The following is a 23744-nucleotide window of genomic DNA, read 5'->3' as shown; positions in this document are numbered from 1 at the left end:
GGCCCACACCTTCCGGTCTTGTGCTTGGCCCTGCCTGTCTGGTAGAATGTGGCTTGTCTCAGGCCTCTGATCTTCAGCCTCTGCCTAAGAACTTGCTCAAAGTTATTCTCAAACACCTTTTGGGACATATTCTCTGCAGTTCTGTAAAACGTGGGCTGCCTACTCATCTAATTAGCCAGAAACGGTTCCTCTCTGTGTTGAAATGTCTGTGTGTACTTTTATGTTTTCTACCTCGCTCATAAAGGGAAGGATAAGACTCTGCGTCTTTTAGTGAGACACATATTTCCTGATTTGGTCAGGAAGAAAATATGCTCCCAATGGGTATAATCATGGATGCCACAGCATTTCTGGTGCATCCAGCGGTGCACAGTGGGCCCCCTCAGCCTTTAGCAACATTCAGCTGTTTATTGGATGGATGGACAAATGACCCAGTTGTCATTTGAACATCCTGGATGAACTTCCGAGGGGCCAGTGAACCTGGGAGTGTGAGCACGTAATAACATTTTCTGAAGCTAGCATCTGAGCATTCATCCCCTGCCCTGGGGATCCATGTGCACAAATGTGTTAAGAACCAGCTGTGAAGGAAAAGCCTGATCCTGATAAAAGGAAATTAAAAGTGGCAAAGAGAAAAACTCAATCTGTCAAGAAATAAGCACTGCCTTTTATCAGGAACCTTCCCTGATTCATCTCCCCCAATCATTTGCATAGCCTCTCAGCATCTAGGAGCTTACTGTGGGTCTCTTCTTATGTGGGATGCCCACTTGGATTGATTGAACATTGAAATAAAAGTTTACACTGTTGGTTTATGCGGGGAAACCACGTTGTATCCACCAGCGCAGGATTCCTTTAGGGGCTGTCTGCCAGCTGTGCTTTCAAGAGTGAAGGTTTTTTCTTTGCTCTTGTTTTGTCACTAAAGACTCCAATTCACATACCAATAACTTGCTCTGATTTTGTTTTCCAGGGCCCTAAACATAAGGCAGAAAATATACATATATATTCTGTATGTATCTCCCTTTTAACAAAAGAAAACCCAGCCAGTCCCCTGGCAAATAAATATGGCCACTCAGAGTTCACTGCACTTATGTTTCTATTCTCTCTATCTTTTATTTACAGTAGTGTGATCTGACCCAGTTCATGCAGGACCACAGCTGTGAGTCTCTGAGTGTCATGGTGTGTCATCAGTGACTAGTGAGGTCGTGCAGGATGAGCGCAGTGTGGACATGCAGGAGTCACTGGGGAGAGGCATACGTCTTCTGTCATGAGTGCCTCCTGCAGGACCAGCTCACATCAGAGGTGGGGGGCAAAGGGGCATAAATAAAAGGCCCATGAGGTGGGTTCATTTCCATCCAATCTCATGCATGAAATTGCATGAGACAGAAAGCATGCCTCTGGGAAACAACTGGAGACCAACTCAGAAGGCGTGTGGCTTGGCTCGCCCTAAGAGCAGCCATGTGCAAAGGCTCATGAGAGCACAGAGATAAGGGACGAGCCTGGAGATGGTGTTAGTCGGCAGCTTGGTCTCCTGGGATGGGGTAGTGGAATCCGGTTACAGGGAGGTGACAGGGAACAGCCAGAGAATAGCTTCAGCAAAGGAATAAAGCAGGGCCGACAAATAGAGAGCTTGTCTTTGCTTATGAAGAGGGGAAAATGAGGTAGAAAAAACCCAGTGAACTCATTTCTAAAAATTTATCCTGAGGAAATAAGGAAAATAAGTAGTGACAGGTAAAGATGGTTGCTGAAATATTATTCATATGAGTGAAATGAATATACATGCAGACTATTCACACTTAGAGAATAATCAGGTTCTAGTGCATCGTCTTCTGACAAAATATGAAGCAGATATGGTTTTTATGAAGACTCATCAGAATATAAAAAATATTGTCATTAAAAAGCAGAAAAGTAAATCTGGATACTCATCAGTTTTGCATATAGGTAAATATATGTACATGTACGCAGAAACAAGCACTAGATGTGAAAGTAGATAAATGTCACGACTTACTGTGTTAAGTGGTAGAATTTTAGGTGATTTGTATGTTTTGTGTTTCCTTTGGGGTTTATGATAATGCTTATGTAATCACAATCAAGGATTGTGAAACAGGAAAGCCAGAGAGGCCTTGCTGAGGGACACTAGATGAAGATGGGGTCATTACAAGCGCGTGTGGCAAGGAAAGAACAAGTTTGAAGTAACTCAGGCCAGAGCAGGGGAGGCTTCATATTTGCCATCAAGGAGAGAAGGGAGAAACTGTGAAGGGAAAGCAACTGGTGGGAAAAGATGATGACGTTCAACATTGTAGAGGTGGAGGCACTGTGTGGGTCCTGGATTAGAAGGCCCACAGGTAATGAAAAACTGGGCTTTGACAAAGGGAGGATCAGGAGAGGACGCACGGGTGTTGAAGTCACTGGCATGCGTGTGGTCCTGAAAGCCACATGCATGGCTGAGGTTCCCAAGCACGTGAAATGAGAGAGACACAGACATAAACCCATAGGAGGAACTCAGGGAAATGTCTCAGCAAAGAGAGCAGGGCCAAGGGACGGTGTGTGGCCTTGCAGAGATGACAAAGTCCTGCCAAATGTGGGCAGCTGAAAAGGAGCATGAAGGTGCCAATGGAGGGAAGACCCCAAGGTAGACCTGTAGGTAGCCATTGTGTGGGAGGTAGAAAGGCTTCCAGCACAAGGGGAGGTGAGAACCAGGGCCTGGGGCCATGGGGAGAGGACAAAAGGGGCCACCTAGGGACACAGGTGTGTGAGCAGACCCCCTCAGGGTGTGCTGGTATCCCATGAAATGGAACAACATCTCCCAAGGGAGAACAAGGAGGTCGAGGGGGCCACGGAGGTGAATTCTGGCCCTTGTGGGGTTTGAGATTTGAAGATAGTTTTCCAACTAAATGGAGTGAGTTAGCCAGGAAATTAGGGGGGTGGGGGATGGCAGGGGTGTTCTATAACCAGACGGGTGCTGATTGGTAAACATGGAGCTCCAGAATGTGAGTGCAAATGAGGGTTTGAGTGACAGGTCTTTGGGGCTAACTCAGAGGGCCTCACTTCATAGATGGCCTCCTGCAAGGCAGGATTCCTGGTCTAAGGTGTTTGCTCCCCAGCTCTGCAGGTGCTCTCTGCCCCCTGGAATGAGGGGCCAGGTCCTGAGCTGGGAGCTGGGAGCCTACCCCCAGGATAAAATAGGGGAGCTAGGAAGCCGGGAGGAAAGGGGGAAAAAAGGGAGTGTTCGAGAATAAAACAGGAGGGCCCAAAGGATTAGAGTTTTGGAGGAAGAGGCATAAGTAAAGATTCATAGGAAAAATAGATAAAAAGAGAAGCACCCTAAAAGAGGGCAGGTAGTCTCCCCAGGTCACCTAGCTTTGCCAGTCTCCACTCCCAGAGGCCGAGCTTCTAGCCTCACCCCAGCTGGGATGACAAACTGAAGTTCTCAGTCAGAAGAAAGAGATCTGCTGCCTGCCTTGAGCTGTGCAGGAGGCTGTGGGCTGGGTTCCTATCTGCTTGTGCTCAGCAGCTCAGTGGCCACAGGTTAAGACAGTCACAGGAGTTGATGGCTCTGACGTGGGGCACAGACTGTGGGACACAGCACAGAAGGCCAATCTGTTGCCAGAGCTAAAAAACATCGTGTACTATGTTGGAGCGACTTGCTCACTTCCTAGGAATTGAATAAAATGACCAGGGACATTGCCAGGCCTGTGCTTCCTTCAAGATTTACCATCACTGCCTCTGCTTCATCTCATGCTTGCAGAGTAAATCACTTAGAGAAACCAGATGTTGTTTTGCTCAGAAGAAACCCTGGGGGGGGTTTCCACCCTTTCTCTAGATATGGAGATTATTGAAACACAGCAGCAACATTATGCAGCAGAGATGAAGTTCGGTTGGAAATCCCCACAATCCTGCAGGAAAATAGAGCTTCCCAGGTGTTCACTGGGGAAGAAAAGAAGGCTCCATATTTTAGCCTGCCTGCTGAATGACTCTCAGAAGGCTGTAAGAAGAGAGACAAAACAAATTGAATCTTAGCTATAGTGCCCTTTAATCAGAGGCTCATCTGTTCTGCTTCTAAGACAAATGATCAGTGTTTCAGATTTCAACCAAAATTCTGCTGAAGTCTGCAGGGCATGGCTCTCAAGAAGAAAAGGTCAGGAAGCTCACAAATTAATAAAGCTCTGTGTACCTGTTCCTGAATCCTTGATTTTGGCTTCCTGTTACCTAGAAACTAGCCTCATTTGCAGTTAGTCAAACAAAATATTAAGCTTTGTTGAAATTGTGTGTCTTGGGTTATTTTTAGTCTGTGTTCCAGACATGTAACACTCCTCTCTCTCTCCCCTTCCTTTTTGTAGCTTGCTGGGACTGTGAGTATCCTCACCATACTGTTTCTACCTGAAATAATTCTGACAGGACCAGTTTGAAAGAGACTCTCACTCCCACGGGAAAAAGGACACCTTTCTTTTCTATCCGCACTTCTGTCTTTTGATTAGGATCGTTGTCGTCAATGATGTGTTTCAAGCTAAGCCTCCCCACATGGCCCTTTCCGGGTCCCCCCACTACCGACAACGTGTTCCTTCACACAGTAGGCCCTGTGAGGCTGGGGAGTCCGTGTAGGGCTCTCTGACTGACCACATCCTGTCGCTGTGTCTGCTGTCCACCCGTGGACAATGGCCTCTGGGGCAGGCGATGTTTCCTTCCCTTCCTCTGACCCACATTCACAGCTTCCATCTCACCAGGTGCCCGCCACTGGACCTGACTCTGACGCAGGTAGACTTCCTGGAGCCGAGGCTGCAGTGTTCCATGGGGCTGGGGCCCCTCGGACGGCATCCCCACTGAGATCGGCTGCATCGAGCTCAAGAGCTCATGGCCTCCTGGAGGCCTGTTGGAGCAACTCACAGTCTTTGGCTTATCCCAAAGTTTGGAGTCGTTCACTTTAATTCCCAACAATATGTACCTTGTGCATGTGAGTGCCCAATAAATCCTCATGGATTTATCAGCTACTCTGCTGGGCACTAGGAGAGGCAAAGAAAAAAATAGAAATTGGTTCTTCCCTTGGGAGTCTGTGATGCTAGGTCATTCTTGAAGATACTTGTTACTACTTAATAATTTTTAGTATAGGGCTAAGAAATAAGGAACACTTCATTTTTCTTATTTTCTTATTTATTATTGGCTTTCATATTTTAAAAATGTCTTCACAGTAAAATTCCTTGATTCAGTCTCTAAATTAACCCTTCCTCTCCTGTTTCTATTACTGAGAATAGAGGCTGGATCTGGGGTATTTGGAGTTTAATGTGCTTTGGGAGTTAGCCAGACTGGGGATAGTGGTAGAACAGCTCATGTAGATAGGGGTGCTTATTTTTATTAGTTTATTTGTTTGTTTTTAATTAAGGTATCATTGATATACAATCACATGAGCAACATCATGGTTACTAGATTTCTCCCCATTATCAAGTTCCCACCACATAAAGGGGTGCTTATTTTTTAAATAATTCCTTTTTCTCTTACTGTTTGGAGGCTTTAACAAGGACTTTGAAAAGTTAGGTTTGATACATAGGGCAGATTCCCCTTGAAATTCCTAGCACCCCTGACAAGACTACTGAGTAGGAACTGCAGGCAGTCCTGTTCACAGTAGCTTGCGGCAAGCCTGCCAGGTGTGGGCTGCCTCCTCCCTCCTCTACCTTGGCTATCATTCAAAGCTAGTTTCAAGATATTTCTGGAAGCCCCTCCTCTTTGGAAACAGCCTCTTGGTCCTCTGAATCCCCACTGAGAGTAATCACTCCACACCTCACAATACAGTGACCCTGCTCAGGACAGATCCCTGCAGGACAGACGCATGCATGCAGTTCCCTGCCCACCGGCCTCACAGTATGCCACATGCTTGCATAAGTGGATGAATGTCTTCCAACTGATTCTACCATTACTGGGAGATCAGTTCTGAAGATTTTTGGAGACTGTAAACTTTCAAAATCCCCAAATAAACCATAATTGCCTTTTACTCATTTTTAAAAATTTCATACACTGAAATTCACTTTTTTACATGTGAGTTCAATTTTAATTCATGTAACCACCACCACAATCAGGATACACAACCACCCCATTAACCTAAATACTCCCTCCAATTTATTTATTTTATTTTTTTATTTAAAAAATTTTTGGTATCATTAATCTACAATTACATGAGGAACATTATGTTTACTAGGCTCCCCCCTTCACCAAGCCCCCCACAACAAACCCCATTACAGTCACTGTCCATCAGTGTAGTAAGATGCTGTAGTCACTACTCGTCTTCTCTGTGTTGCACAGCCTTCCCCGTGCCTCCCACCATATTATACATGCTAATCATAATGCCCCCTTTCTTCTCCCCCTTATCTCTCCCTTCCCACCAATCAACCACAGTCCCTTTCCCTTTGGTAACTGTTAGTCCATTCTTGGGCTCTGTGATTCTGCTGCTGTTTTCTTCCTTCAGTTTTCCTTTGTTCTTATACTCCACAGATAAGTGAAATCATTTGATACTTGTCTTTCTGCACCTGGCTTATTTCATTGAGCATAATACCCTCTAGCTCCATCCATGTTGTTGCAAATTGTAGGATTTGTTTCCTTCTTATGGCTGAATAATATTCCATTGTGTGTATGTACCACATCTTCTTTATCCATTCCATCTACTGATGGACACTTAGGTTGCTTCCATTTCTGGGCTATTGTACATACTGCTGCAATAAACATAGGGGTGCATCTGTCTTTTTCAAACTGGGCTGCTGCATTCTTAGAGTAAATTCCTAGAAGTGGAATTCCTGGGTCAAATAGTATTTCTATTTTAAGCATTTTGAGGAACCCCCATACTGCTTTCCACAATGGTTGAACTAATTTACATTCCCACCAGCAGTGTAGGAGGGTTCCCCTTTCTCCACAACCTCGCCAACATTTGTTGCTGTTTGTCTTTTCGATGGTGGCAATCCTTACTGGTGTGAGATGATATCTCATTGTGGTTTTAATTTGCATTTCTCTTATGACTAGCGATGTGGAGCATCTTTTCATGGGTCTGTTGGCCATCTGACTTTCTTCTTTGGAGAACTGTCTATTCAGCTCCTCTGCCCATTTTTTAATTGGATTATTTGCTTTTTGTTTGTTGAGGTGTGTGAGTTCTTTATATATTTTGAATGTCAACCCTTTATCAGATCTGTCATTTATAAATATATTCTCCCATGCTGGAGGATACCTTTTTGTTCTATTGATGGTGTCTTTTGCTGTACAGAAGATTTTCAGCTTGATATAGTCCCACTTGTTCATTTTTTTGTGGCTTTTGTTTCCCTTGCCTGGGGAGATATGTCCATGAAGAAGTTGCTCATGTTTATGTCCAAGAAATTTTTGCCTTTGTTTTTTTCTAAGAGTTTTATGGTTTCATGACTTACATTCAGGTCTTTGATCCATTTTGAATTTACTTTTGTGTATGGGTTAGACAATGATCCAGTTTCATTCACATACATGTAGCTATCCAGTTTTGCCAACACCAGTTGTTGAAGAGGCTGTTATTTCCCCATTGTATGTCCATGGCTCCTTCATCGTATATTAATTGACCATATATGTTTGGGTTAGTATCTGGAGTCTCTAATCTGTTCCACTGGTCTGTGGGTCTGTTATTGTGCCAGTACCAAATTATCTTGATTACTGTGGCTTTGTAGTAGACCTTGAAGTTGGGGAGTGAGATACACCCCACTTTATTCTTCCTTCTCAGAATTGCTTTGGCTATTCGGGGTCTTTGGTAGTTAAATATGAATTTTAAAACTATTTGTTCCAGTTCGTTGAAGAATGCTGTTGGTAATCTGTTAGGGATTGCATTGAATCTGAAGATTGCTTTGGGCAGGATGGCCATTTTGATGATATTAATTCTTCCTAGCCAAGAGCATGGGATGAGTTTCCATTTGCTAGTGTCCTCTTTCTCTTAAGAGTGTCTTGTAGTTTTCAGGGTATAAGTCTTTCAGCTTCTTGGTTAGGTTTATTCCTAGGCATTTTATTCTTTTTGATGCAATTGGGAATGGAATTGTTTTCCTGATTTCTCTTTCTATTGGCTCATTGTTAGTGTATAGGAAGGCCACAGATTTCTGTGTGTTAATTTTGTATTCTGCAACTTTGCTGAATTCCGATATTAGTTCTAGTAGTTTTGGAGTGGAGTCCTTAGGGTTTTTTATGTACAATATCATTTCATCTGCAAATAGTGACAGTTTGACTCCTTCTTTACTAATCTGGATTCCTTGTATTTCTTTGTTTTGTCTAATTGCTGTGACTAGGACCTCCAGTACTATGTTGAATAACAGTGGGGAGAGTGGGCATCCATGTGTTGTTTCCTATCTTAGAGGAAAAGCTTTCAGTTTCTTGCTGTTAAGTATGATGTTGGCTGTGGGTTTGTCATATATGGCCTTTATTATGTTGAGGTACTTCCCCTCTATGCCCATTTTGTTGAGAGTTTTTATCATGAATGGATGTTGAATTTTGTCAAATTCTTTTTCAGCGTCTATGGAGATGATCATGTGATTTTTGTCCTTCCTTTTGTTTATGTGGTGGATGACGTTGATGGATTTTCGAATGTTGTACCATCCTTGCATCCCTGAGATGAATCCCACTTGGTCATGGTGTATGATCCTTTTGATGTATTTTTGAATATGATTTGCTAATATTTTGTTGAGAATATTTGCATCTATGTTCATCAGGGATATTGGCCTGTAATTTTCTTTTTTGGTGTGGTCTTTGCCTGGTTTTGGTATTTGGGTGATGCTGGCTTCATAGAATGAGTTTGGGAGTATTCCCTCCTCTTCTATTTTTTGGAAAACTTTAAGGTGAATGGGGATTATGTCTTTTGTGTATGCCTGATAAAATTCCACAGTAAATTCATCTGGCCCAGGGATTTTTGTTCTTGGGTAGTTTTTTGATTACTGCTTTAATTTCATTGCTGGTAATTGGTCTGTTTGTTCCTTGGTCAGTCTTGGAAGGTTGTATTTTTCTAGGAAGTTGTCCATTTCTTCTAGGTTTTCCAGCTTGTTAGCAAATAGGTTTTCATAATAGTCTCTAATAATTCTTTGTATTTCTGTGGGGTCTGCTGTGATTTTTCCTTTCTCGTTTCTGAATCTGTTGATGTGTGTTGATTCTCTTTTTCTCTTAATAAGTCTGGCTAGAGGCTTATCTATTTGGTTTATTTTCTCAAAGAACCACCTCTTGGTTTCATTGATTTTTTTCTATTGTTTTATTCTTCTCAGTTTTATTTATTTCTTCTCTGATCTTTCTTATGTCCCTCCTTCTGCTGACTTTAGGCCTCATTTGTTCTTGTTTTCCCAATTTTGATCATTGTGACTTTAGACTATTCATTTGGGATGGTTCTTTCTTCTTTAAATATGCCTGGATTTCTATATACTTTCCTCTTAGAACTGCTTTCTCTGTGTCCCACAGAAGTTGGGGCTTTGAATTGTTGTTGCCATTTGTTTCCATATATTGCTTCATCTCTATTTTAATTTGGTCATTGATCCATTGATTATTTAGGAGCATGTTGTTAAGGGTCCATGTGTTTGTGAGTCTTTTTGTTTTCTTTGTAAAATTTATTTCTAGTTTTATAACTTTGTGGTCTGAGAAGCTGGTTGGTAAGAATTTCAATCTTTTGGAATTTACTGAGACTCTTTTTGTGGCCTAGTATGTGGTCTATTCTGGAGTATGTTCCATGTGCACTTGAGAAGAATGTGTATCCTGCTGCTTTTGGGTGTAGAGTTCTATAGATATCTGTTAGGTCTGTTTGTTCTAGTGTGTTGTTCAGTGCCTCTGTGTCCTTACTAACTTTCTGTCTGGTGGATCTGTCCTTTGGAGTGAGTGGTGTGTTGAAATCTCCTAAAATGAATGCATTGCATTCTATTTTCTCCTTTAATTATGTTAGTATTTGTTTCACATATGCTGGTGCTCCTGTATTGGGTGTATATATATTTATGATGGTTACATCCTCTTGTTGGACTGACTCCTTTATCATTATGTAATGTCCTTCTTTGTCTCTTGTTACTTTCTTTGTTTTGAAGCCAATTTTGTCTGATACTAATACTGCAAAACCTAATTTTTTCTCTTGGTTGTTTGCATGATATCTTTTTTTCCCTTGACTTTTAGTCTGTGCATGTCTTTGGGTTTGACGTGAGTCTCTTGTAAGCAGCATATAGATAGGTCCTGCTTTTTTATCCATTCTATTACTCTGTCTTTTGATTGGTGCATTCAGTCCATTTACATCAGGGTGATTATTGAAAGATATGTACTTATTGCCATTGCAGGCTTTAGATTCGTGGTTACCAAAGGTTCAAGGTTAGCTTCTTTAGTATCTAACTCTCTAACTTTACTATCTAACCATCTAACTATCTAACTGTCTACCTTCTTATTCCTTCCTCCTCCATTCTTTATATGTTAGGTGTTTTATTTTGTGCTTTTTGTGTTTCCTTTGATTGATTTTGTGGGTAGTTGATTTTATTTTTTGCCTTTAGTTAGTATTTGGTTGGTCTGCTTTCTTTGCTGTGATTTTATTTTCTCTGGTGATACCAATTTAACCTTAGGTGTGCTTCTATCTAGAGAGCAGTCCCTCTAAAATACCCTGTAGAGGTGGTTTGTGGGAGACAAATTCCCTCAACTTTTGCTTGTCTGGGAATTGTTTAATCCCTCCTTCATATTTAAATGATAATCGTGCTGGATACAGTATTCTTGGTTCAATGCCCTTTTGTTTCATTGCATTAAATATATCATGCCATTCTCTTCTGGCCTGTAAGGTTTCTGTTGAGAAGTCTGATGATAGCCTGATGGGTTTTCCTTTGTAGGTGACCTTTTTTCTCTCTCTGGTTGCCTTTAATACTCTGTCCTTTTTCTTGATATTTGCCATTTTAATTATTATGAGTCTTGGTGTTGTCCTTCTTGGGTCCCTTCTGTTGGGAGTTCTATGTGCTTCCATCATCTGAGTGACTATTTCCTACCCCTGTTTGGGGAAGTTTTCTGCAATTATTTCTGCAAGTACACTTTCTATCCCTTTTTATCTCTCTTCTTCTTCTGGTACCCCTATAATGTGGATATTGTTATGTTTGGATTGGTCACACAGTTCTCTTAATATTCTTTCATTCCTGGAGATCCTTTTATCTCTCTCTGCATCAGCTTCTCTGTGTTCCTGTTCTCCAATTTCTATTCCATTAATGGGCTCTTGCATCTTGTCCATTCTGCTTTTAAGTCCTTCCATAGGTTGTTTTATTTCTGTAGTCTCCTTCCCAAATTTATCTGTTAGCTCTTGCATTTTTCTCTGCAGCTCCATCAGCATGGTTATGACCTTTATTTTGAATTATTTTTCAGGAAGATTGGTTAAGTCTATCTCCCCTGTTTCCCTCTCAGAGGATGTCTGGGTTACTCTGGTCTGTATCAAATTCTTCTGCCTTTTCATGGCGATAGAGGTAGTCGTGGGCAGTTGGTACGTGTGTCAGTTGGAAGAGCAAAGTCCCTTCCTGCTTGCCTGTCGCCTTTCTCTCCTGCGAGAATGGCAACCCCTAGCGGATTGTTCTGGGCAGCTGCACCCAAGCGGGGTCTCTGATTCTGGCCTGGGTGACTGCAGAGTAGGCTCTGTGTGGCTGCTGTGGGCATGGCCAATCTCAGACTTTTGCTCTGATATGGTGGGGCTATGCCAGAGGGGGAACAGATGGGAGGCTGTTTATCACTGTGAGGGGTCTCAGAGCTGTGCCCAGGGGTTTAGAGTGCCCGGAGTTCCCCGGGATTCCCAGATGCTGGGATGAGTGTGCCAGGACGCTTCTGTCCAGCTGTGAGGCTCCTTTCCCTTTAAGACTTTCAAAAGGCACTGGCTTTTCTTTTGTCCCAGGGGTGCTGGCTGTGGGAACCCAGTCACAGATTTTACTGTTCCGTTTCCCTAGTATCCAGCACACCATGCAGTGTGTGTCTGTGCTCCCAGTGCAGATGACTACGGCTGGATGTTCAGCAATCCTGGGCTCCCTCTCCCTCCCCACTCCAACTCCTGTCCTCCTGCTGGGGAGCTGGGGTCAGGGGGTGCACTCGGGTTCCGCTGGGCCACAGCTTGTATCTTACCCCCTTTGTGAGGTGCTGGGTTCTCGCAGGTGTAGATGTAGCCTGGCTGTTGTACTGTATCTTCTGGTCTCTCTTTTAGAGATAGTTGTATTTGTTGTGTTTTCAAAAACATATGTGGTTTTGGAGGAGATTTCTGCTGTCCTACTCAAGCCACCATCTTGGCTTCTCCTCTCCAATTTCTTTTTAAATGGCAGACTGATCATGGGCTGGGATGTCTGAGTATATATAGCAACATACTAAGGCTTGTTATGTATATAGAACCTGTAAGCTAACTAAACAGATTCCTTTCCTGCCCCTAATATGGGTCCCTCTAGATCTGGGGCTGTTTTCAGCTCCTGCATTTCCCTAGACCTATGTCAGCCAACCTCACTGGAGCAAAGGTGAAGGGAAAGGCTTTGGACCCAGTGAAATAACTTAAAATTTCTGCTTTTCATTTTTGTAGAAAAGTGCCCAGTGTATCCAACAGAGCTGGTATTTTCCCTGGACCAGTCCTCTGGGGTCATGGAACAGAGGTTTCAGGAGATGAGGAGCATCATCACTTCTGTCATTGGTGAGCTCACCATCTGGGGCAGCAGTTGCCCAGTGGCATCCAGAGTGGCTGTGGTCTCCTATTACTCCGGCACCAGCTACCTCATCTGCTGGTCCCATTACCATAGCAAGAAGCAGCTCCTCCGGTTGCTTTCCAAGGAAAAATACTGACCTCCTATGGAAGCCTGAGACATCGGTGACACGATGAGATCTGTGGCCTGGAATGTCTTCAAGCGGACACATGAGGAGCCAGTGCGAGGAGAGTCGCCGTGTTTTTCAGCAATGGGCAAACGACTCACAGGACATCAGTCATCACAGCCACCAAGGAGCTGAGCGCCCTGGGTATCAGCCCAGCAGTCTTTGCTTTTGATGACAGGTTTTTCCTTGATGAGTCTTTTCTGGTAAGAAGTTCCCTTGACAACTTCCTTATTTCCAAAATAGTGGTCCTGACAAGGTGGGATAGGTGGGCGTAGGGAGGACTTGTGGCCGCCAGGCCCCTTTTGCAGCTGCCAGGGCCTGTGAACCCCCATGTCCAGCAGCAGCAGTCACCGGCAGGAGCACACCATGCTCACTTGGCTCCTGCTGGGGGCCAGGCCTGTCCCCAGAGTCCGCACAGACCCCCAGGCATCTGCACAGCCTTCTGAGGTGAGCGAGATTGCCATGTCCACTTAAAAAGGAGACACTGAGGCCCTGAGAGCTAAGCAACTTCTCCAGGTTTGTGAAGCTACCGCACCGCTGAATCAAGATCCACACTCAGGTCTGTGCGCTGGAGAGGGCTGTGACTGTGGTGCTTCCCCTTCCAGCCTCTGCAGATCTGGCGTTTCTCACACCTGCCTGCTTGCTGTATCATTGAACAGCAGGTTCAGTGGATCTTCAGTGGGGGACCTTGAACCCCTACTCTTGGGTACAAAAATTGATGTGGTGACTGTTTTCCAGGAGAGATTCTATCCCGTTTGGATGCACAGATATGCATGGAATCTGCGCTGCCCTTGCCCTCCCCACAGAAAGGCAGAACCTCTCCATTTACCGCCCTGCTGCATTTAGATATATTCCGATTTTCCATGCAGTGCATGCTCCTACAGCCAGGTGAAGCCATCGTGGGGTCCAAGAGGTTATGAAGGCCTATTTTCACACAGACACACATATCTCCACTATGAAAAGGGAAGCCCACTGTGACATGAAGAGAATCAATGTGCTCATAACACACCCAGGAAAATTTTGAAAAATGGAAGCCACAGGGAAAGTCACAATAGGTCCTGACAAAAAGGGCTAGAGCAAGTCATAAAGTTTTTCCTGTAAAAATAATGACCTCCCAATATATGTAAATAATAAATAAATAACTTGTTATGGTGTATGTCCCCCTACTAGAATGTAAGGCATGGATTTCACTTATTTTGTCTACCACTATCCCTACCACCTAGAACAGTACCCATAACATAGTAGGCATTCACCAAGCATTTGCTGAATGAATGAATAAATGAGGAGCACATGCTTTACTCCTGTGGATGAAATTCCTTGACTTGCTAAGGCAGTGTTTAGTCTGTACGTGGGAAACCAACAAGGTCAAATACACAAAAATACCCAAAGCACCCGGTTTCATGAAAAGTGGTGAATAAGAATGTAGTAAACATTTTCTGATCATAAAGCTGCAATGATAAGTTTTTTCAAATTCTCACTCAGCATTACAGAAAAACAGAAGCTTTTCTATCCCTCTAATTTCTCACGGGAGAAGGAGAGAAAGCACGAGCATGTTTGTGATGGGCAGGTATCTTTCTCACCGTCTGGGAATGATGGCCACCTTGCACTGAAAAAAAAGTATCTGCCTTGCACTGGTGCCTCAGAGACTAAGTAGTTAATGACTCACTGCATGAATGAATGAATGCTATATATCACTCAATTCAGTGAATATTAAAGCAAAAAAGGAATCAAGAAACAGACAAAATCAAGCAGTGTATTACCAGGAATTTTGCATTGACTTAGTGTCTTCTGCCTTTTGAAATAGACTTTTAATTAGGATTTGTGATTGGGAAAGTCTGCTTGACATCTGAAATATGCTCCTTCTAGGAAGTGTAATTGGGGTGGAAATAGCTGGGTTCACTACTTAAAGAGGTCACAGGAAACTTGTGAATGTAAAATTTCTGTAGGACCCAACTTCAGAACCTGACGTATGGTCCATAATTAGCTGCTACATAATCAGAAGCATGCAAAAATTCAGTGTAGAACTGTAGGTCTGGAAATAGTGAAATTTCAATACTTGCACCAGTGGATGACTCTGGTGGTTATCTTGTGGCAGTTTTCTCATCATAAAATAGTTTTTAAAAATATTTTTCTCATCTAACATAAAATAGTTTTCTCATTATAAAATATACCTGTTCCATGTACTTCTTTTGGTTATGTTTATGGCAGAAGGGGGAGTGTGTGTTTGTATGTGTGTGAGTGTGTATATGTCTGTGTGTGACAGAGGTACTGAATAGAGCAAAGGGCTATAATGCAGGTGATGGAGATTGGCTAGGTGTGTTGGAAACAACCCTTAGAGTGGGTGGATGCACAATGGCTCCCTGATAATGACTATTATAGTGGAACATTTCAGGTGATCCCAGTTTCTCCAAATGGTGAATATGAACCATTAGAAAGACTTCAGCTCTGTACACTTTGCTATGGTAAGAACAAAGAGAAAAGTTTATTAGGCTGAAACACTTAAATGCCTTCTGGGTGAGTTAGTAATCTGGCTTTATCAGATATTTCTATTTTTTTATTGTGGATTCTATTTTAAGTTTCCCAACTTAAATATATGGTCTTCCAATACTGTATACCAGGGTTTCAATCTCTGTAACATTTGGAGTTTTCATTGAGTATGAGATGTGGTTTAGAAGATTATCCTAGTTGCTGTGGCTTTTATTGGGGACAATTTGGTAGCTTGTATTAAAATATTGAAAGTATTTTCCAAATGAGTTTGGACAGTTCATGCAGACTTCAGATATAAATGCTGCAATATACGTATAGTCTGCTTTCAGCAAAGACCCTCCCCACTTATTTGCTGATGGCCATAGAAATATTGCAACATTGCAAATCCCTTATTAATTTTAAATAATGTGAGATTGAAGAGGTATGGATCAAATCATTAATTCTTGGTAATCAGTCACTGAATCACTTAAAAATCTCAAACAACAGCATCTTGCTGTGCAGACACTGAGCCAATAATGTGTCTCTCTGTGTGTTTTCAGATAAATGTTTCCCAAATGCTTGCATCAAAGAGATCTTTTTACCTGAAAATTCAAGCATGGATGTAGCCTTTCTCTTAGAAAATTCTCAGAGTATAGGAAGTGATGCATTTAAGGCTATGAAAACCTTGGTCAGCTCAATGCTTGACAACTTCCACACTGCTTCAGAGCCATTTATCTCAGACCATGGAGACAGGATTGCTTTAAAGAGCTATTCTCCTCGGGATAGAAAGAAGGGTGCAGCAAAAACAGACTTTGAGTTTACAACTTACGGCAGCCAAGTCCTAAAGAAGGGCCACATCCAGACTTCCCTCCAGCAGCTAGAAGGAGAAGCCACCACTGGCCATGCCCTACTGTGGACCACAGAGAATCTCTTCCCCCGAATATCCAACCTGAGGAAACACAAAGTCATCTTCGTGGTCTCTCAGCTGGAGAAAATCATGAGAGAAAGGAATTCTTAAAGAAGACAGCTCTGAAGGCCAAGTGACAAGGCTACGTCAAATTTGTGATTTCTCCTGGTTCTACACATAAGGATGATGTGGAGGCATTAGCCAGCCACCCACTTGATCACCATCTGATACAGATTGGGAGAATTCATAAACCAGATCTGGATTATACTGTAAGATTCTTAAAGCCATTTGTGTACTCAGTCAGACGTAAGTCATTATTTTGTTTTCCCTCTTGTTTTAATGAAGTAGTGCTTGTTAATAGAATTGATAACCCAACATATCTTTGTGTCTATAGCTAACCCAAGTATATTATTTAGATGGGGAGTTGGGGGCAGGGATAGGACATCTCCTGGTTATGCCCTGTTTATACATTGGTCATAATGAGTTGAGACCTTTCTCATGATAAAATGTCTCTTAACCCAAATCTGAGCTAGAAAGCGCAGAGTGACTGAAGGGTCATAAGCTACACTCGCTCAACTTAGCTTTAGCAGCTCTTAGATGGTCTCCAGGATGCACATTTAAACAAAAGTTTTTCCTGCTATGTCTGGTCTGTTTCCAACCTTAGCACACCCCAGAGGCCTATGTGAGGGTATAAAGATGGCGGCATAGCCCTGTGCTGCTTCTAAGAGTCTGAGCGCACAAATCACGCAGGAATCTTGTTGAAATGCAGGTTCTGATTCAGTATGTCTAAGGCAGAGCCTGAGATTCTGCATTTCTAACATGGTCACCAGTGATGTCCATGCTTCTGGCCCAGAATAACACTTTGTGAAGCAAGGCTCTGGACCCGTGCCTGCAAAGCACCACCCACTGCACAGGTGCTATCCGCACACTGACCTGTGAGGGGAGAAATGCAGAAATTGGGAATAAGCACCTAGAAACTTTAAAGCAATTTGACATTGCCATGGCACCCGAGTGCATGAACAGTGGGCTTGGTCTCATTGAACAAGATACAAACCAGAAGTATTAATCTGTAAAGAACTAGAAATAAAAACACCTTTATTTTCTGCCACAAGTGGTTTGAGAAACACCCTAGTGATTTTCAGCTGGGGATGATTTTGTCCCCCAGAAGATATATGGAAATGTCTGAATATATTTTTGATGGGCACAACTGACAGAAGGGCACACACGTATCTAGTGGGTAGAGGCCAGGGATGCTGCTAAAGAATTTACAGTTCAGAGATGTCCCCACAGCAAAGAATGAGCCCGCCCAAAATGTCAACAGCATTGAGATTGAGAAACCTGGCCCAGAGGATCCTGGAGAATTGGAGCTGAACTCATTCTGTCTGGGAATCTGACAGGACTATAGTCAGGTTCTGCTGGAACCAATCAGACCATCCTAGAACTCCAAAGCAGCCCTGGTATTCAAATGCCCAACACCAGCACAGGGACAATACCCCCAGAGCTCACTCTGCACTGCAGGGAGTGCCCCCTTTCTCCTGTGGCTCATGTCCGATTGCAGAACCCTGTCGTCACCCTCTGGTGTCATGTTACTTCTCTAACTGGACATGCCCACATCTTATAGAATAATGATGGGAAGAGAGCAAAGGGACATATGTAGGTCAGTAAGCTAAAATCTTTTCTGTGGTTCTCTTATATCATGTGAAAAGAAAGAAAATATGTTTCCAATTAAATGTCAATACCAGTTTTCCTATTTGAGCACTTTTCATTTTATAGTAATTGAAAAAGTTATTTTAGGCAGATTACCCTATATCACTTTCTGCATGTATAAAAAGGGAATGTATGTAAATCATACTGGTTAAGACATTCCTAAAACTTCCTATTCAAAATTTGGCTCTTGTGAGCTATTTCTTGATTCAGAGTCATTGAAATCCATCTTTTTCCATGCAATATTGTTCTTTACACCATCAAGATCAATAATGATGCAACACTTTTTAAAAGACTCTATAAAATAACTCAGAGCTGGTCTTGCTGGGCTCTTAAGTTAGGCTTTGCAGTTAGTTTTTAGAACTAGCTTACTTTCATTTCCACCTAAGCAATGTTACTAAACACATCCAAATCTCTGCCTCCCCATAACCACTTGGTTTGTATAAAATAAATGTAATAGAGACTAAAAAGACAAGAGACTCTTTTCCTAACAGTCGCGGGAATGTTTCCTAGTCTGCTGAGCCCAGTTGTGTAAGGTTTGGAGCTAGCTGTTTGCTTCCCGTGTGCACAGATGTGGTGAGCACATGGCTACTGCACCTGTCCAACAGCATTGTCATGAAACCACAGACATTCTCTGAGATATTTTCATAGAGTTTTTAATCATTCAATGGCCAAAGGCATCCTTTAGCTACAAACTATTTATTCTCCTCAGTGAGGGGAAAAAATGATATACCTCTCAATATCCCACATCTTATAGAATAACGATGGGAAGAGAGCAAAGGGGCATATTTAGGTCAGTAAGCTAAAATCTTTTCTGTGGTTCTCCTTCTAGAAATCAGTGTTACTTGGTGCAGAAGCACAGTGGTAGCATTATGTAATGAAATATTGCCTTTTCTGTGTTTGATCCATTAGTGTAAGTCTGAGTGAAAAAGCTTTATACAGTCAGAATAGATCTTCGATTATATTCCTCTGAGCAAATGGAAATCATATATCTCTGCTTCATGATTAACCCTTAAATGAACAATTTGAGGACTTCCATTTCCATAGCCTGAAATTCTTTGGTGCAAAACACTAAAATCCATTTTGAATGCTATTGCTAGTTGTTACTATTTTCCATTTTTACCCCAGCCAAATTTTGCTGAAATATTTCAGTGACATTTATTGCTTCAGGAAGATTCTGTTGGGATGCTTTTTCCCTAGTAAATACAATTTCTAGTTTAAAAATCTAACTGTATCTTTGCTCTCTCAATAGGAGAATTCAATCAGTATCCACCACCAATGCTTGAGAAAGCCTGTGGTCTCATTAGGGCAGAAGAAGCTCATAATCTCCTGTGAGTTAGACGGCTCTGATGTTTACAGGTGTCTGTTAATTGAATGATGGGCATCTAACCGGCTGATGGCAGGTCACTAAACTGAGGAAGCTAATCCAGTCTCTGAAGTAAAGACTTCTTGTGTATTCCATTTTATGTAGCCAAGACACATGTCAAGCACGCTTTCTGGATTGATGCTTTTATAACAGTCTCACGAACCTTATTACAATTTGCTTTTAAATACACGGTTTCTTCAGAAACTCCCCCACTGAAATTGACCTCAGAATAGAACCCATAGTTTAGCCTTACATCACCCCAGCCTCACTTCCCACCTCTCCTCTGCCCTGGACTCTTTCTGCCTCCTGAGAACTGTTGTTTTGCCCTGGCCTCTGGTCGCACTGCCAGGGACCCTGAACCTACCCACTGCCCGAGGCCCTGCTTGAAGCTGTGTCCTCCCTGGAGCCCACCTTCACTCTCAGCCAAAGCCCACAGCTCCTGTTTCTCAGCACCTTCTGCCTCTGCTGAGGTGCTTGTTCAAGTTCGTCCCCATGTCTGGTCTCACGTCTGTGGCTGCATGTGATTCCTTGTTTCATCCACAAAATGTAACATAAAAGACCCCACAGTTTACTTATATTTGTAAATACATTTTCTCAAAACCGTACCCCAAGCAAAAACATAAATTAATCAATTGGAATGCATCTCGAGCCTCAGACAGAAGGGGAGTGGCCTATCGGTTGCTCTCAGCTTCCCTCTGTACTTCGTGAGCTAGACACCATTTTAAGAGGCATCATGTCAAGATATGCTTTATATAATCTTATTCTTCTCAGAACAGTACTTGACAAATTAAAGACTGTTTTCTATATTTTTATGCTGATTAATCCCAATCTGAGACACATCATTTGGCTGTTCCAAAAACATATTTTTTGTCATTTACCTAAAACTCTGTAGCAAATCAGACTTGGTTTATTCCCCAGTAGTATTTCACAGGCTATAAGCAGATAGGGGAAAAGGAAAGATAAATGGAATTATTTTTATTTATCAGTTTATAACTTTTTAATAAGTATAACAAATCTTAATGAATTTTATGATTGTAATGAATTTAGGTTTTTACTACCAAGAGATAATTAAACAACTATTTTAAATTCTTGGGATATTTTATCTGCATTCCCTAAAGTTATCCAGGTTCACTTTTAAAGTTTCTTTTTTATTTTCTAGGTTTACTTTTGAGCTGCATGAGATTTCTTCAGGAGAGAACAGCTTCACTAACCAGGAATTAAGTGCCGGGAGAGACTCACCTTTTGTGCTGGAGGACAGTGGAGGCGACCATTTGGTCTACATTCCGAGCTAAAAGCTGATGCTATAGGAGTTAGCGAGTAAATATGAAAAGGATAAGGATTCTGAAGAAATTGCAAGTCTTACTTCTGGTAAGGAAATGAAAAGTTACAATGGACATTTAAAGATAACTGGGTCCTCATCTTTTAACACTAGTACAGAATCAAATACATTAAGGCTGGTGTCTGTAGCAGCTTTTCTTAAGTTCAAAATGGTAGTGGCAGCTACTGCTTTTCATAGAAAGTGAAGGTTTAAATGGTGACAGGTACCCTGAGGAGATCACTGACAGAAGCGTGAAGTAGTGTCCCTGATACTCCCACCAAACCATATTGCTCTGGACGCCACACCTAGAAGGTTAGTGTGACGGAGAAAGGGCAAGATAGAGCACATCACAGCAAAGGGGGAATTAAAGCGACAAGGAGTTGACTGGGCCAGTGCCCCAGAATTTGTGATCGCATGAGAGGGAAATGATTAAGCATAAACTCCTTCACTTCCTCCACTGTACATTTGAATAGCAAAATAGTAACACCTTTTGTCAAGATTTAATAGTTTCAAATAAACCAAATATATAGGATTTTTGTGTGTATTTTCATTGAAAAGGGTGACATTATAAACAAACTATTCAGCCTTTCCATCCATGCATCTAGAACCTTCCAAGATGCTCATCTGGCCAGAATGCTGGTTTTTAAAACATGCCATAAGTATCATGTGTATTGTTAGAATATGCAAGTTTAAAAGAAAAGGGAGACAATTTTTGTCAATCCTTCATAAGAAAGAATAAAATTCATTCTTAGTAGCTTCCTTGTATAAATAAATTTTCTTTTCCTTGGGCTCAACACTCATGGTTCCACATTGTCCTCCTGTTGCTGAAATTTAAATAAAGAACTTTATCTTTAAAATAGCTGAACCTCCCTTTTCAAAGCTAAGAATAAAACAGTCAATGATTACTTGAAAAATAAGGCTTAAAAAAGAGTTAATTCAGTAAAAATGGATATATGTAGTACCATTGTATTATTTTTCAATTAAAACAATTTTTGTTGTCATGACATAAGTTAAACAAGGAAATAAATATTTGTTTTTTTATTGGATGTAGTTAATTTTGGGCATTCATTTTAATAATATGGGAATTATAGCAGTCCTCAAGGCACAATAATTTATTATGATTTGGTTTAAAAAGAAGAAAAAGAAAGAGAAGTTGTTTTGGCAGTATATTGCATTTGAGAATACAAAACTGTTACTTGTGATAGTTTTGTTAGAGATAAGCTTTCTAAAGTCTAATAATTCAGAAATGTGCACTTTTTCAAGAAAGACAGATATGACTGTATATTTAAGAAAGAAAAAAAGAAACTCATCTTTGCAGTGCTTTTTAATGATTTTTGTTCAGTAATAATAGAAAGACTCTCATTTGCTTTTCCAGATGTGTGGGAATCAAGATACTTGTAGCCAGTGTAAGGTCCAATTTGGCTGAAGAAATAATTGTGCATGGTTGTAGGAGGAAAAAATGTAAATTGTCCATTACCCCCATTCACCCAATTTATCCTGCAGTGGGCTGAAATGTCCTGAGAACTCTGGGAAGGATTATGTCAGGTTATGATAGCCTGAAAATTGTGAGAGTATCAAGCTAAGGAAAATATGTATTTTTTTATCCTTTAGAATACATCTGGGTCTCAGAACATAAGTGTTGTCTAGAGACTTTGTGCTGTTCCTTTCTCTACCTCTTTTTTTTAGTATCATCCTTAGCCAGTTGCCAAAACCTGCTGAGAACTTTCTGTATAATGTGCTGTCCTTTGGGTAAGTAAATTGTCGTTCAGATATTTCATTCAGTTGCTAAGAGATGAGCTTTGATTAGTTCCAGATGTATTGCACAAATAAAGGGTTGATAACTTTCATAAGTATCTCCATGTGCTATGCTTGTTCCTCATTTATGAAGTGATGCTTATGGCTGATCTTTCTGCCCTTGAACTGAATCTTGGGGGAAAGTTAGAAATCTTAACCATTAGGAATAACAGGAGATGTATAGCATTACATATAACCATTCTTAACAAGAAATGTACAGCGTTCCCGGAGTCCTGTGTGTGGCGAGAAGCTGTGACCACCCCCTTTAATGGGAGGCGCAGTCACTCTCTACCTATGCCTCTCTCAGCTCCTTCCTCTCACCTTGATTTCCAAGTTCATCTCCATTTCCATCACTTTTCCTGGCCCTCTTCACTCCTTCAAGCAGTTCAAGGGCAGTCTATGTCAGGATCACCTGCAAGTCCATAAGCACAGATCCTAAACCTTCCTCAGAATTACTGCTTTGTATCTAGGGGTGTGAGTGGTGAGGAAAAACCACCCTTGGTGAGTTCTGTGTGTCCTCAAGTTTGAGATCTGCTGTCCAGGTGATTCTAAAGTGTGGTTCCTAACCAGGGGCACCAGCATTACCTGGGAATGTGTTAGGAGTGCGGGTTCTTGGTGCTCATCCCAGACCTACTGAGCCAGACCCTCGGGGAGGGGGCTCAGCAGGCTGAGTCTTGGCGAGCAGCACAGGTGATCTGGGGCACTGCCCTCCTGCCACATCTGCTGTGTGTTCTCAGTGGAGCTGAAAGCAGTTAGGTAGCTGTGTCACCGAACAGAAGTGAGTTCCTGTTCCAAAGAGTTCCAGGGGAACTGGGTTAAAATCTTACTTTTTTCATCGAAGATCACTGAACATCCATTCATCCATCCATCCAACATCTACCTAATGAAACACTTTCTAAGATCCAAACATATAGAGGTTTATTTAGAGATTCTGTCATGCATTTTGACTGCAACATCTGCAATATAAAAATTCCTTGGAAAATTCAGTCCCTCCTAATTACTCACCAGTGGAAGATGGAATTAAATAACAAAAAATGGATGGTTTAATTCTAATTAAATTGCAACTGTTGAACCTAGTGGCAATTCTAGCACTTTCATCAAAGATGCTTTGTTAACCAAGTACTTAAGATATAGTCAGTATTAAGATTAAAGAAAGACAGGATAATTTATAATGAATGTAAAGTAACAATCCAAACTCAGCCTGGGGGTGCCTCAAAGCTTTAGGCCACTGCAGGCTTTAGAGTAACTTCAGTTGATGTTCTTTACAATGAATTTCATTGAGAAATGAGAAGCAACACTTCCCCCTTCAAACTAGGCTGGAGTTGTGCTCAAGGGAATTTGAATGGGGTTTGTTTAACATAGTCTATTTTTCTCACTTTAATCTGAATCTGATCTAT

General features: G+C 41.8%; 1 long non-coding RNA gene across 1 annotated transcript in view; it reads left to right on the top strand.

Moving 5' to 3' along the window:
• The first annotated feature begins 4613 nt into the window (after positions 1 to 4613).
• The window catches only part of LOC108406671 (uncharacterized), a 38290-nt gene continuing 19159 nt past the window's right edge, over positions 4614 to 23744 (top strand). The window contains exons 1-6 of the long non-coding RNA XR_001855507.3: positions 4614 to 4942; positions 12509 to 12995; positions 15819 to 16471; positions 19122 to 19200; positions 20395 to 20603; positions 22240 to 22302. This is a non-coding gene — a long non-coding RNA (uncharacterized lncRNA). The remainder of the gene's footprint in view (positions 4943 to 12508; positions 12996 to 15818; positions 16472 to 19121; positions 19201 to 20394; positions 20604 to 22239; positions 22303 to 23744) is intronic.

The sequence above is a fragment of the Manis javanica genome, chromosome 15 (genome assembly GCF_040802235.1).
Source record: "Manis javanica isolate MJ-LG chromosome 15, MJ_LKY, whole genome shotgun sequence".
NCBI classification, from domain to species: Eukaryota; Metazoa; Chordata; class Mammalia; order Pholidota; family Manidae; genus Manis; species Manis javanica.
The sequence above is the reverse complement of the archived record's forward strand: the minus strand, read 5'-3'. Positions and strand labels throughout refer to the sequence as shown.